This window comes from Felis catus, chromosome X (assembly GCF_018350175.1).
Source record: "Felis catus isolate Fca126 chromosome X, F.catus_Fca126_mat1.0, whole genome shotgun sequence".
Taxonomy (NCBI): domain Eukaryota; kingdom Metazoa; phylum Chordata; class Mammalia; order Carnivora; family Felidae; genus Felis; species Felis catus.
Genome location: NC_058386.1, coordinates 60,010,040 through 60,023,419, shown reverse-complemented (window position 1 = coordinate 60,023,419; position 13,380 = coordinate 60,010,040). Strand labels below are relative to the sequence as shown.

Genomic DNA, 13,380 nt, shown 5'->3' with positions numbered 1-13,380 from the left:
CCATGTTTAACTGGAGGCCTGTATTAGGGGATAAAGTATCTAATCTTAAGGATGGGAAAGGATGTTGCCAAGAGATTTTGAAGCCTATTCTGCTCATATTGAGAAAGAACATCATAGAACATTGGTTTGGTTTCACTGGATATCTATCTTATCTAGGGAGTAGAGTTGAATAAGTGATCTTTTACATACTACTGTTAGAATTTGTTTGATATTGATATAAAGGTACTTATCATATAGTAATTCCTGATCAGGAATCTGGAAGCCATACCTGGTGCTTTCCACACCATACCATACAAAGTGCTTTGTTTTTATTGTTGGATTTCTCAACAGTTTTGGTGTCTTCCTGAGTCCTGTCTTTCTTCTCAAGGACGTTCTGAGCATGTGAAACCTGAGGACTGCAAGTAGCTCTAAGCAGCTTCACATTCAGCAGATCTTTCCTTTTGAGAATCTGGATAAACTCCAAATAATCTAAGATGATGGCTTGCAGGCCACCTGGAAAAAAAAAAAAAGGTAGTTTGGGGAGCTCATCATTATGGGAATTCTGTCTTTGGCTTTATGGACTTTAACTTCTTGCAGCTCTGCTTTTAAAACAGAACATGAGCCAGTTTTTTTTTTTTTTAATCAATTCCTACATTTTTTTTGGTCATATACACATATATTTTGACTTTACAGATGAGTGTGGCCTATTATTTCATTTATCCCTCCAGAGCTAAGCTCCAGTGAGGTCTATAAGGGCAAGCATACTTGATCCCCATTTCAAAAACAAAGAATGAGAGACGCAAAACAATAAATCACTTCCTTTTGCATATCATAGCTACTTAGTAGGAAAGATAGAACAAACCTATCCATTCTGATTAGCAAGCCTTGAAATTGAAATTATTTCCACATTCCTTTGAGAGACTAGTAGGTAAGTGTTGAGTATTTGTTGATGCATAGTACCAACTTGATATGTGTCCTAGCCCTGTTTTGGCAGTCCCAATTCCATTGCCACTGTCATTCCCTTGTTTTAAAAAGTTGAGAATTTGTTAATTTGAAGAACCATAAAATTGCTGAAAGGTAGAATAACAGAGATCCAAGGGCCTGTGTAAGCTATTTACTGGATTCCTAGCTTTCTGTATCTTGTTTTTCCTTTTGCATAGATATGGTTAGGTGTTGTTATAACCGGTGTTTTATATGCCTGTAACCATTATTGATTTCTCTGAATATCCTGGGATTCTGGTGGTGCCCCATTTATATGAGCTGTTCAAGAAAATGTACTATGTGGATTGAGTAGAAAACAGTTTTGTTTACCTTGGCATTGTTACAGTATGTTAATACTTGATATAAAAATTAAGAGGGAAATGCTATATAAAACTAGATGGAGAGGCACTTTGATTGAGATAGATTGCTCAGTTCTTAAAATAGTGCTTTATAAAAGCCTGAGGCAATGTGAAGAATTCTTAAAGAACTCAGAGTCAGATCACATGGGAGTTTTTCTAAGTGACTCGATGGCTCACTTGGTTGAGAAAACCTTACCTCTCTTACTTTCAAGCCCTTGATTTCTTGAACCCCATCCTATTTTATGATGAGAATAACAAGGTATTAATAATACACCCTAGAGAAATGCTCATCAATGGATACTGTAGAATAAAGCATGGTATCGGAATTTGGGTAGTTACTCAGTTTTAAATTGCTCTTGGAGATGAAGGGAAATGCAAGGAATGGAACTGGAATGAATAGAAGCATTTGCATGTTGTTAGGCTGGTAGGTAGGATATGGAGTGCTACACAGTTTTAAATTTTCACCCCTCAATCCATCTGAAGAAAAGGGCAGACAAGGTTTAATTTAATGACTAATTGCTAATTGGGACAGAGTTTTCCAGTGTTCTGCATTTCAGTAACTTATTTTTCTTTTATCTCTTCTCCAGATCTTCCTCTGAAGAATAGGCTTGTTGCTCTACAGTGTTAGTGACCCATTCCCTTTGACGATCCCTAGGTGGAGATGGGGCATGAGGATCCTCCAGGGGAAAAGCTCACTATCACTGGGCAACAACCCTAGGCTAGGAGGCTTTACCAAGATTCTTTCCTGAGCCCAGGTAGGAAGTCTCACAACAACCGCCACACATCAGAGGTGGGTAAGTTGTCCCTAAAAGCATAAGTAGCTTTTAATTTTGATCTTGTTTTATGTTGCACTTAGTTTTCCATTAAGATTTTTTCCATTATTATCAACTGTGTATGTTTTGGTCAAAACAGCTTCCTAACTAACCTGGGAAGCAACTGGGTGTGAGATGGTTGAAAATAATGTGAAGACAGTAGTAGGCTGCATGAGTTAGGATGTTTAGGGTAGGACTAGTGTGTGGTAGAGGCTTATAGTTAAATTGTTCTTTTTTAAAAATGTTTATTTATTTTTTAGAGAGAGAGAGACAGAGTGCGAGCAGGGGAGGGACAGAGAGAGAGGGAGACACAGAATCCGAGGCAGGCTATAGGCATGGAGGCCGATGCGGATCTTGAACTCACCAGCCGCAAGAACATGACCTGAGCCAAAGTTGGATGTTTAACCGACTGAGCCACCCAGGCTCCTCTAAATTCTTTCTTTAAGGAGAGCATGGGAAACAACTGCTGCATCTGCACCATTTATCATGGCATATCATCATTTTGGACCCTTTGGTCCCCAGAGTCTTTCTTGAGGCCCTATTGGGGAATCTTGACAATCATTTACATATTTCAAGATGCCTTGGGCTGTCTTTGAGATAAAATGCAAAACAAACTGTTTGCAAAGATACATAGGAGCTGTATCTTTTTATGCTGTACTTGCTGGTTGATGGAACCTGACCAGAAATGGCACAGTTATCTGTCGCCACACATCTAGGATGTAGGGTCTAAAGAACCAGGACCCTGCATACTCTAGGTTGGTGATAAGAGAAGCTGATTAGGGGGATGTAGGTTGGGAGATGGAGGTAAGCATCAGTAAGTAGTAAACCCTGATTATATAGATTTTGTACAGATTATTCAACCAAAAGAATAAGACTGGGATTGATGGTGTTTGCAGTGATTCAGTGAGTGTTATTAGGCAAGATAGTTTCCTATTTTTGCCATAGTTTCCTATTCTGTTGAATGAAGAACGTGTGTTAGTTTTATCTCTAAAGATATAAAAACCTCAACTTTATGTTTCTAAGCTTTGTAGAGACCCTTTTCTATAGCTCATTAATTTGAATTTTCCCTTAACTCTTGCCTAGTACTCAATTAATACTTCTTTATGGCATTTACATTGTTTCCCTCTCATTTTTTGTAGCTCCTGATTGTTCCCTTCTTATCTGCCAAATCATTGTGTCCCCAAAACAATGCAGAGAGCAAGAAATTTGAACACATCAAAGGAAGATCAACATGCCTGGCATGCTAACATTTTAGAACAGCAGAATGAAGTAAGTCGTTAGTGTTATAATCCTGTGAGGATCACTTTAAAGCTAATAGTTGTTTGTTCCAGGTTTGTATAGGATGAAGTATGATGGTTTAACGTGCAGGGGGTGCCAAAAGTGAGTTCCGAGGATAACCAATAACCTGTATTACCAACTAGGTTCACTGAAGCAATTCAAAGATATTACAGTCTGCATACAGTTGTGTCAGAGTAATTGAGTCTCACCTTGTCTCTTCTTATCTTCACCGCATAAATGCCTTGATACTCTTAGAGATGTAAACTATAGAAGCCTAAGACAAAAAAAATGTTTTTTTTTCTGAAATGTTTTTTTTTTCCTCCATGGTTCTTTCTCACCTTCTCTTGTGAAAGCATCTACTGCAGTTAAGATTTAGTGTTAAAGGAAGCCCAGTCCCTGAAGTTGCCATTATAATTGGGAAGGGTGTGAAAATGAAGTCAGTTTTTTAAAGGGATGGGGAAAGGTGATGAAATAAAGTGAGGGGATTGACTAGATGCTCTCTAAGGGCCCTTTATCATAATATTCACTCATTTGTGGCATCTTATTTGGCTTTTTTGAAAATCCTTGTAAACAATTGAAACAGGATATTAAAAGGTACACATTCTATTTAAATCTTCTGCTACTCAATAGGTGTATGGCTTTTGTCAATTTAGTTTGTGGTTAGACTCGTATGTGAGGCTTAAGTGAAATCATGTATGTAAAGTGTTTAGTACAGTGTCTGGCACATGGTAAGTAAAAGGCAACCCAAGAAGTTTTGTAAATTCATTTGACACGATACAGGTGACCATTAATACCATCTAGTGGGAGGCAGAGTTGGCATGTTTTGATTCTATGTAAGAAATTTGTAAGGTAAAAGTTTGTAAATAGAAAACATCTATATTGGTGGTGGTTGTTATAATAATTATTGTTAGTAATATAAGTAGTATTGGTACTGATGATAGCTTATATTAATTATTAATGCACTTTTTGGTTTTCTCTTGTTGTCTTCTTTTTGTGATGCTTCTCATATTCCTGTTGTGCCCCTTTATCTTGTCTTTACTTCTTACCCTCTTCCTCTGAATGTCTACCTTTGCTTACCTCTTTCACTCATAAGTGTGTATTTCTTTGTCTATTTTTTTTCTTGAATCTCTTTGGTTTTCCTTCTCTGTCTAAAGTGTGTCTCAGCCATTCCATGATTCTCTTGTTAGTTTCTTCTCTGTGTATCTTTGTCTCATTTTCTTGTTCCTAAGAGTTGTCTGTGCCTTGTCTTGAATGTCTCTCTCCAGTTTTTTCATTTTGTTAGTGATTCTCTTTGTTCTCCTAGATCTGGCTCTTCTTTCACTGTTCTTCCTTTTGTGTCTCTGTGTCACATGATGTGTGCTTTTTGTTCATTTCTTGTTCTGCCTATACCTCTTTTCTTGTTCTGTTGTGAACTCTGATTTTTTGTCTTCCCTTACCCTTCTCATTGGTTTCATATTTCACCTTTTTCTCATTATGCCTTCCCTTCTGCTTTTTCTACTCATTATCTCAAATTTCTGTGTCTCTTGGGCCATTTTCTCTCTATTTTGTCCTGCTTTGTCTCAGTGTCTCTTTTTCTCTCTGTTTTTTTTCCTGCTCTGTCTCAGTGTCTCTTTTTCTCTGTTTTTTTTTTCTGCTCTGTCTCAGTGTCTCCTTGCTCTTTGTGATTTTTCCATTTCAGCATTCATCTCTGTTCTCTTGTTTCTTCTCTGCTTTTCCCCTTCTACTCACCTTTGAGTATTTCAGCCTCTTTGTGAGTCTGTGATTCCCCCTCTTTGACTTTATGCAGTCCTCTATCCTTGCATATTTTTGTGCATTTGTATGATCATGTGTGTGTCTTTGTGACAAAGGGGCTTCCTAACCCCTTCCCAATAGGTACAGTGTGTCAACTATCAAAATACACATTGCAGAGCTGTTCGTTATGCCAGGACACCCTGTGAGATGACCCAAGACCTATGATGGACAGAAAGTGGAAGGCCCATAATGGAGAGAAGGCCCAAGTAAAAGACAGATGGTTTGAGACTTGAGACCTAAAGACAAAAATGGAAAACCTGTCTCAAGATAGATGGAAACTTCAGGCTTGAGACCATCCAAAGTCCTGACAACCATGATGTAAAAAGGTGGCCCTTGTTGGATAGAAGACCTTACTGAGTTGGATGGAAAGTTCAAGACTTGAGTTAGATAGAAGTCCAAAGACCCATAGTAGGAGACTGAAGGCCTAAGAATGGGGACCCATCGAAAGCCTGAGACATAAGACACCATGTCTAAGACCTGAGATAAAAACTTTAGCTTGAAGATCTAAGATCCAAGGATGGAAGGCCCCAGACACACATAAAGACCCGGGACTCCAGCCTCTAGATGGACAGAAGGTCAAAGAGAGAAATCTATCTCAAGGCTAAATTAGGTGGGAAGCTAGAAGCCCATGACACAGAATCCAAGAAGGATAGAAGCCCCAAGACCAAAGGAAATCCCAAGATGAGAATGCTAAACCCCAGCTTTTTTCTATTGCCATCCTTCCTACTCTTGGACATTTTCAGTTCTCCCTTGACAGTTCTTATGTTTCCATTTAAGCCCACTTTTTTGAGATGCCCTTTTAGATGTTGCCATTACCTTAAGGAAACATATCTTTACATTGGCAATATTATGCTTGGTCCAGTCTTAAGCCAATTTTTATCACAGTTTTGGGCCATTTATTGTTTGTTTTTTAAATTTCCATTTGTCTTTGCCTCCAATTCACATGAGAGAGACATATAGGTAACATTGTATTTCAGTTGTCCCTTTTCTTTAGGAGCTATAGGCTGATGAGCAAAGGCAAGCATCAGCCTGTTGTGGGAAAAAAGGTGCTAGGCTATTTAGAGAAAATGTGAAGAGATGTTCCAGGCCAGTGAGAAGAATTAGACAAGAAATACCCAGATGTGCCAGACTGTTGAAGCACCAGCCAGAAACACCTTACTTCTTTGAGCTTGGGTGAGCAGGATTCCTGGGGTTTGGGATTCCTAGTGATGGTTAAAAAAACAGATGATTGGTCCTGGGACAGAGTGAGGCCCCAAGGAGGCAGTTTGAACTCCCTGCTCATAGTAGTGGCCTAATAATTTGGTAGACTGTGCCAGTACTGCTCCTGGGTTTAATACCCACCTCAAGGTTTAAAGGTGAGAGAACTTGGGGATATTTACTTAGCAGGTTTAATCCTTTCCTTGATTCCCCCCCATGAGAGAAAAAAATTTAAACAATTGAGAATATATGTGAAAGCATTGTAAAGCAGAGAAAAAAGTGCAAGGCATTCTCATTAATAGTATATCAGCAGCCATGCACAGCTGACATTTAAAGTGTACTGTCAGTTGTGAAGCATTATGTAAATCAGGGGTCATCACACCCTTTCTGTAAAGGGTCAGATGGTAAATATTTTAGGTTTTGTGAGCCATATGGTCTCTGACACATTTTTTAAAATTAACCCTTTACAAAGAAAAACTACTGTTAGCATGTGAACCAAGTAGATTTGGTCTGTGGGCAATACTATCATCCTTGATGTACATACCAGGGACTGTGTGCTGAATAATACTTGTGTGTGCCTGTCCCTGAGCTAGACACTTAAGGATGCAATAATTATTTACTATTACATCCAGGTGACCTGAAGAAAAATATGTGAATGTGCTTTGTAAACTGTAAAGCACTTAAAGATTTATGAGTTTCAGAGTTGATGAATGAATATTGACTACACAGTATGTACATTCTACTGTACATTCTACTAGACACTGTGAATACAAAGATTAAAAGAAGCCTGAATAAAGTACTTTGTCAGAAGTATGTAATACTATGAAGATATTAGGAATTGTTTGATAAATGAATAATTCATATATTTGTGGCCATCATGTTTCCACTGCTCTGGTAATTTTAAGTAAAAGTACAGTATTCCAGGTAGAAAAGCAAACACAGGGAAGCTGCTTTTAAAGCATAAAATATACTGCAAACACAAGGGATTAAGCTATTGTGAAAACTTATAACATGTCATATACCATGCTAAGTGCTACAGATGTCAAAGGGAAAACAGTGTCCTCAGTAGGGAATTAAAAATGTCAGATTATGAGGTACATATTAAAGTACTTTGTAAACTAAAGCACTGTATAGATACCAGTGTGTTACATGTTTATGAATATTATTTGCTTTTTATGGGCCAGGTATATTTTGGGTACTCTGAAATCTAAGATAATGCTTCCAAGTAATAAGAGGGGGGCTTATGTCCTAGACTATTTAGATGTAAAGAATTGGATATTGCTTGTTTTAATCAATCAAGACTTTAATGGTGATGTCAAATTAAATTATCACCAGTATATTTTACCAGGTAACAGGTAAATGTAATGATTGAGATTGCACTTGCATTTTCTAAAGTGCTATATAAATACAAGACATTAGCTGTTTTCTGTGTGAATAAAACTTTCTGTGAGATAGGCATTGTCTCCAGAAAATTCTCATTGTGTTCCTGACATCCACTATGACAAAGGTAATATAAATAGTTATAGAAACTGAGGGTTTAAATACTTGTTGAATGAATGAATGAATATCAGTTACTTACTATGTGGACTCACTATTATAGGCACTAAAGAGATACAAAGATTTATCATTTCATTGTGCTTATAGCTGAGAATAAGCCGATACATGTGTCAGCATTTTGGGAACTCTAAAGCATCATATAAGTGTAACTACTGATTTTCTGATTTGGTGCTGAGTACTGGGCTTATAAAATTATATCACACTTATTATACTATTAAAAAAGTTGGAAAAATCTGAGGAAGAGTTCTTAACTATTAAACACTCTGAATATAATATGCAAAGGATTAAATATCTGGTAAATGCAAAACTGGCTAATAATTGTCTATTACGTGCCAGTCTCCTTGCTAGGCATTAGGGATGTGAAGATAAACCATCTTTATTGTGTCCTGGGTAGCAGCAGATAATGTATAAAATCAATTTATAAGTCTTAAACTGCCATATATGTATAAGCAATATCTGCTGAATTAACATTGATTATTTACTCTGTCTTATCTGTGGAGACAACAAACGGGGATGCAGAAATTATCATTATTATTGAACTTACGACAGAGATCTGTGTAAATTTACAAGCCTGCTCTTCTATACAGATATAAGGAAATAATTTGGCTTAATGAATGATTACTTTCTATGAGGCTTAGAACTATGCCATGCCTTAGGATATAAAAATGATTTTATTCTTATGAGGTGTTCATAGGAAGAAATAAGGAAATCCAGTGAGAAATAAGGAAATAAGTGAGATCCAGACTAAAAGTTAAGCACTACTAAGCTTATTTAATAAAAACATGGGAAAAATGGAATTGTGCCAGGAAGTATGCTAAATGCTGAACGCTGTGGAAAGATAATATCTGAATCAGAGGGTGTCCTTGCTCTCTAGCTAGACTGAAGAGATGGGAAATGTTTTTAAAAAAGAAGATGTTATAGTTCTCTATCAGTCTTTAAAATGCTGAATGCTGAAGGTGGAGGTGAATGAGATCCACCCTGCCTGGCTTAAAATTAAATGGCTCAGGTTTGATTTTAGATTTATATGATAAACCTAGAGCATCTTTTATGTGGAATACATCATTCTAGGTCCTAAGAGAAGTGAAATGGCTAAGTCAAAAGGGCATCAGAATACAGATTATAGATGAAGATAAGAAAACATCATTGATTTTTAAGTAGATATTTGAGTGCTTGTTTTCTGGACAGTATTATGCTAGATAAATTAGTTGAGTTGGCCTGGTCCAGAAAACCTATCGACATGCCTTAGAGATTAAAAAAAAAAATAGAAAAATAAGGCATGATTCTTTTAATGTTAAATGAAGACTTTTTTCCTAATTCTTTCTAATTTTCACTTGCTCATTGACCTAGTTTGAAGCCAGAAGACTGATAATAAGGGAGCTTAGGGTTTGTCCTTTAATTCATTACTTTAACATTCTGTTTTGATTATAGATGGATAGTTTAAGATGAGAATTAAGATAAAACAACTGGTTTTAAAAATATTTGCTTATTGGCCTGGCATAGAGTCAGGAAGCCACTTGAGCAGTAAAGATTTTTTTCTAGATTTTCTGTATTTTGTAAAAATTTATTTACCCTGTATAATGTTCTCAAATGCAGAGAATGAAGAGACTTAAAGGACCTATACCAAAATGTACTTTAATCTCACTAGTTTATGGTGGAAACATAGGAACTAATTTAATAAGAGACTGCAGTTCTTTCAGTTTATTGAGCAGCTGTGATAGTAAGACACTGAGAACAAATGATCACCTTCTCTTTGGCATATTTTATAGAGTGGGAATAAGAGAGAACTTTTCATTTATACAAACTTTGAGGAAGGTGATGTTAAATTGGAACAGATCTGGTAAGAAAGGCACTTATTTTGTCTTGGAGATGCAATAGGACAAAACAAAAACAAACAAAACAAAACAAAAAGGAATGAAATTCTTCTTTAAATGGAAGTGTCTATTTCAAGGCATTGTGTTAATTGCTAGACAGAAAACAAAAAAGATCTTGACTGAAAGATACTTTTTAGTTAGCTTTGAGACTAGAATATAAGCGATTACTGTTCATTTCTTCATTTATTCATTCTACAAGTACATTTGAATGCCTATTATGTATAAAGCTCTTTGCTATGTTCCCAGATAGCCCGAGAGACATGAAAAAAACAAAAACAAAAACAAAAAATAAATGCTTTCCTAGAGAACTTTTAAAGCTTTTCTTTTGGCCTGTTTTCTGGTTAGGGGCATGGCATAGTCCGTAAATAATGTTGTGGGTTTTAATTGCTGTTCCATGTTTCTTCTACCACTCTGGCCACTACAATAAGCAGGGTTTTCTATTGAGCTTGCTCTTTAAGTTGCAGGAACTTTCTTTATAATAGGCACTTTATTTTTCCTGGCCCATCCCTAATGAAAAATGACTGTGACCGCTGCTGGACAGAAAGAGGGATGACAACTAATTCCCAAATTCCAGTTTCATTGGTACCAGCATTGGGGAAACACTTATACTCTAGCCACAATTGGTTTTAAAATGCATTTACCAGTTTTGTCTGTTTTTAATTGTTTACATTTTTACATTCTGACAAATATGTGCTGCCTAAATAGATCTCTTTGAAATACATAACATAATTGGAGATGGAGACATGATTTCTCTTTTGCAATAGTATCTCAACTTAACCTTTAGAAATCTCACCATCAAAACATGTTCAAGAAAGGACTTCTTAATAGTGGAATAATATCAGTTAATTAAAATAGCTTAACAATTTTACCATGTTTAAAATTTCAGAATAATAGAAATTGGAACTAATTGGCAAAAATTGGAGGGAATCAACAACAATCCTCAATCTAGGCCCAACTGGGTTTTGACCTTTTCTATTTTTAAATCACTCACAGAGGGTGGGATAGGAGGAAGAGTGAAAGAAAAGGTCAAACCAGTTTCTAAGAGCAGCCTGCCTGTGTTTGGTATTGGTTTTAAGAACATTACTACCTCCAAGTCTAACATTGCTTTTTTTAGTTTAATGCAATTCCGATCAGTAGTCCTTATTGAGATGAAGACATGATACTTTGTCCCCCACTAATTTCTGTAAGTCTTTGAGAAACAATTTTGAGCTAGTTATCAACTAAACCTTGAGTTAAATAATTATGGGATTTGTTAATTAAATTAATGTAACCTCCATCAGAAGGTAGTTTTAAAGTCAACATTCACTGCAAAAGAGGAGGACTTTATTGTTCACAGTAATTTATATAACTTTTAGTTTACATCTGTAAATGAAGAAGGAAATAGGTGAATGGCAAAAGATAATTGGTGGAGGGAACAAAGTTGAAGACAAATTGGGTGTGATGTTTCTAGTTTTCACTTTGTACATTTTTATTTAGGCATCAGATATATTTGAAATACTGTTTGGCCTTTAATACTGTGGTATCAGATGGATTCTGTAACACCCCTATTTTCAAGTTGGGGTCGGGGAGTACATTATTGGAAATTAGACAGGAGAAAGTAACTAAAAGCCTTCCTTTCACAGTTCCTGACATCCTAAGACTACTGCTATTGATAAGAATAAGAACATACTATCATCTGAATTTTTATGGCATAAATGAAATTATGAACAAATACATTTTTAAAGGAAATGGCTTCATCTCTACCCTTCTGCCTAAAAGGGAATCTATGCCAAATGTTCCAATAAATGGGAAGATACACTTTGACTTGTGAACTGATGTGAAAATGCAGAATCTTTGATTTTTGAGTGTTTTGAAGATTGAAAAATCTTGCTCAGCATGGATGACCACCAAAAGCAATCTAAAGCTATCGACATGTCACAACTGAGACAAATTGGGGAATGTGTTGTCTAATGTGAAATAAAATGTACTGTTTTGAAAATTTTGTATTTTGATGTGACAAGTTCTACCTCACTGTTCCTAGGTACGCTAGTAATGTCCTTTTTTTTTTTTATTACCTTAATTACCCAGTTTACATACATGGTTTGAGGTCTCATTTCTTTATTCCTTCAGTTGCTTTGGTCAGTGACACTGAGAAGTAGAAACCCAATTAAAAAAATGTGAGAAGCAAAAAATTATTAAGGTACAGGGTGGTATAGGAGTAAGGTATAACAAAACTTTTTGTAAGGATGTGGGAAGTAGGATGTATTTGTGCAGGAAATCACTATAATTAAAGAAGTTACAGTCCCAATCCCTGAGTAGGTGAAGAGATCTTTGGTGTTCCTAGAATTTTGAATGATTAAATACTCAAATGTTAGATTGGTGACTTCATAGGTGTATGACTCCCTGCAGTGCTTACAGGCAATAAATATTGTCTTTGAAGAAAGTCTTAAGTCCTTAAGGGCCAAGTAACTTCAGTACATGTGCTTTTAATACTGATGCCTGGGAAACTCATTTAACCATATAAATGAGTATGGTGTCAGATCATAAAATTGGCCCATATCCTGATGTGTTGCTTCTGAAAGGGAATGTACGTAGGTAGCCCTTAGTGGTTATTTTCATTTCCCTGCAAGACTAGGTATGTGGGACAGGGAGAAAGCTGGTGGGGAAACTGAAGAGGTTAGGAAAGAGCTCCTTGAGGTTATTCTTGGGTGTCCTGCAAGGCTCTGTTTCCTTAGGTAGCTCTGATTCCCTCATGGGCTGACTTACCAGTCTCCTTGTCATTTTGCTCTGCTTGCTCCTGGGTTTGTCATACCATTGGTCCTCAAAGTTCTCAGTTACAATCCTCTGATGGAGAGGGAATAAAAAGCATCAAGTCTTGCTTAATGAAAAAAGGTCAGATATGCCAAGTTTAACGAGGCAGCAGCAATATTTAGAAAATGACAAAGCATTTGGTAGTATTTTCCACCTTTCATATTTTCTGTGGGGTAAGGATGAGGTGATCACTGTGTGCTCCTCTACTGTTTTGTTCCAGGCCAAACAAGATTAACTTGATCCTCCTAAATAGGTCACTGTTTTGCCTTTGGTTATAAGTTTTTCTCAGTTATTTCTTTGGAAAAGGTAGTGTTACTGGAACTAGTAGACTTAGGAAACCTAGCATTTCAATTTGAACATTGTGTAATTTAAGTTGGGTCTAAAATTGAGCCAGCCATTCTGTTCACAATGAGAGGGCATAAAAACTGCTAGTTATAGGTGCAACTTTTTTTTTTTTATTATATATGAAATTTATTGACAAATTGGTTTCCATACAACACCCAGTGCTCATCCCAAAAGGTGCCCTCCTCAATACCCATCACCCACCCTCTCCTCCCTCCCACCCCCCATCAACCCTCAGTTTGTTCTCAGTTTTTAACAGTCTCTTATGCTTTGGCTCTCTCCCACTCTAACCTCTTTTTTTTTTTTCCTTCCCCTCCCCCATGGGTTCCTGTTAAGTTTCTCAGGATCCACATAAGAGTGAAACCATATGGTATCTTTCTCTGTATGGCTTATTTCACTTAGCATCACACTCTCCAGTACCAT

At 36.6% G+C, this 13,380-nt stretch overlaps 1 long non-coding RNA gene across 11 annotated transcripts in view; it reads left to right on the top strand.

The window, feature by feature from the left end:
* Positions 1 to 11,803, top strand: part of LOC109496543 — a 33,587-nt gene extending 21,784 nt beyond the window's left edge. For 6 of the 11 annotated variants that reach the window (XR_006593313.1, XR_002152617.3, XR_006593315.1 and 3 more), the window contains 4 exons: positions 331 to 510; positions 1,907 to 2,113; positions 3,271 to 3,400; positions 4,503 to 11,803. This is a non-coding gene — a long non-coding RNA (uncharacterized LOC109496543). The remainder of the gene's footprint in view (positions 1 to 330; positions 511 to 1,906; positions 2,114 to 3,270; positions 3,401 to 4,502) is intronic. The other 5 variants (XR_002152619.3, XR_002152620.3, XR_002152615.3 and 2 more) reach the window with 3 other exon arrangements.
* Positions 11,804 to 13,380: the final 1,577 nt, after the last annotated feature.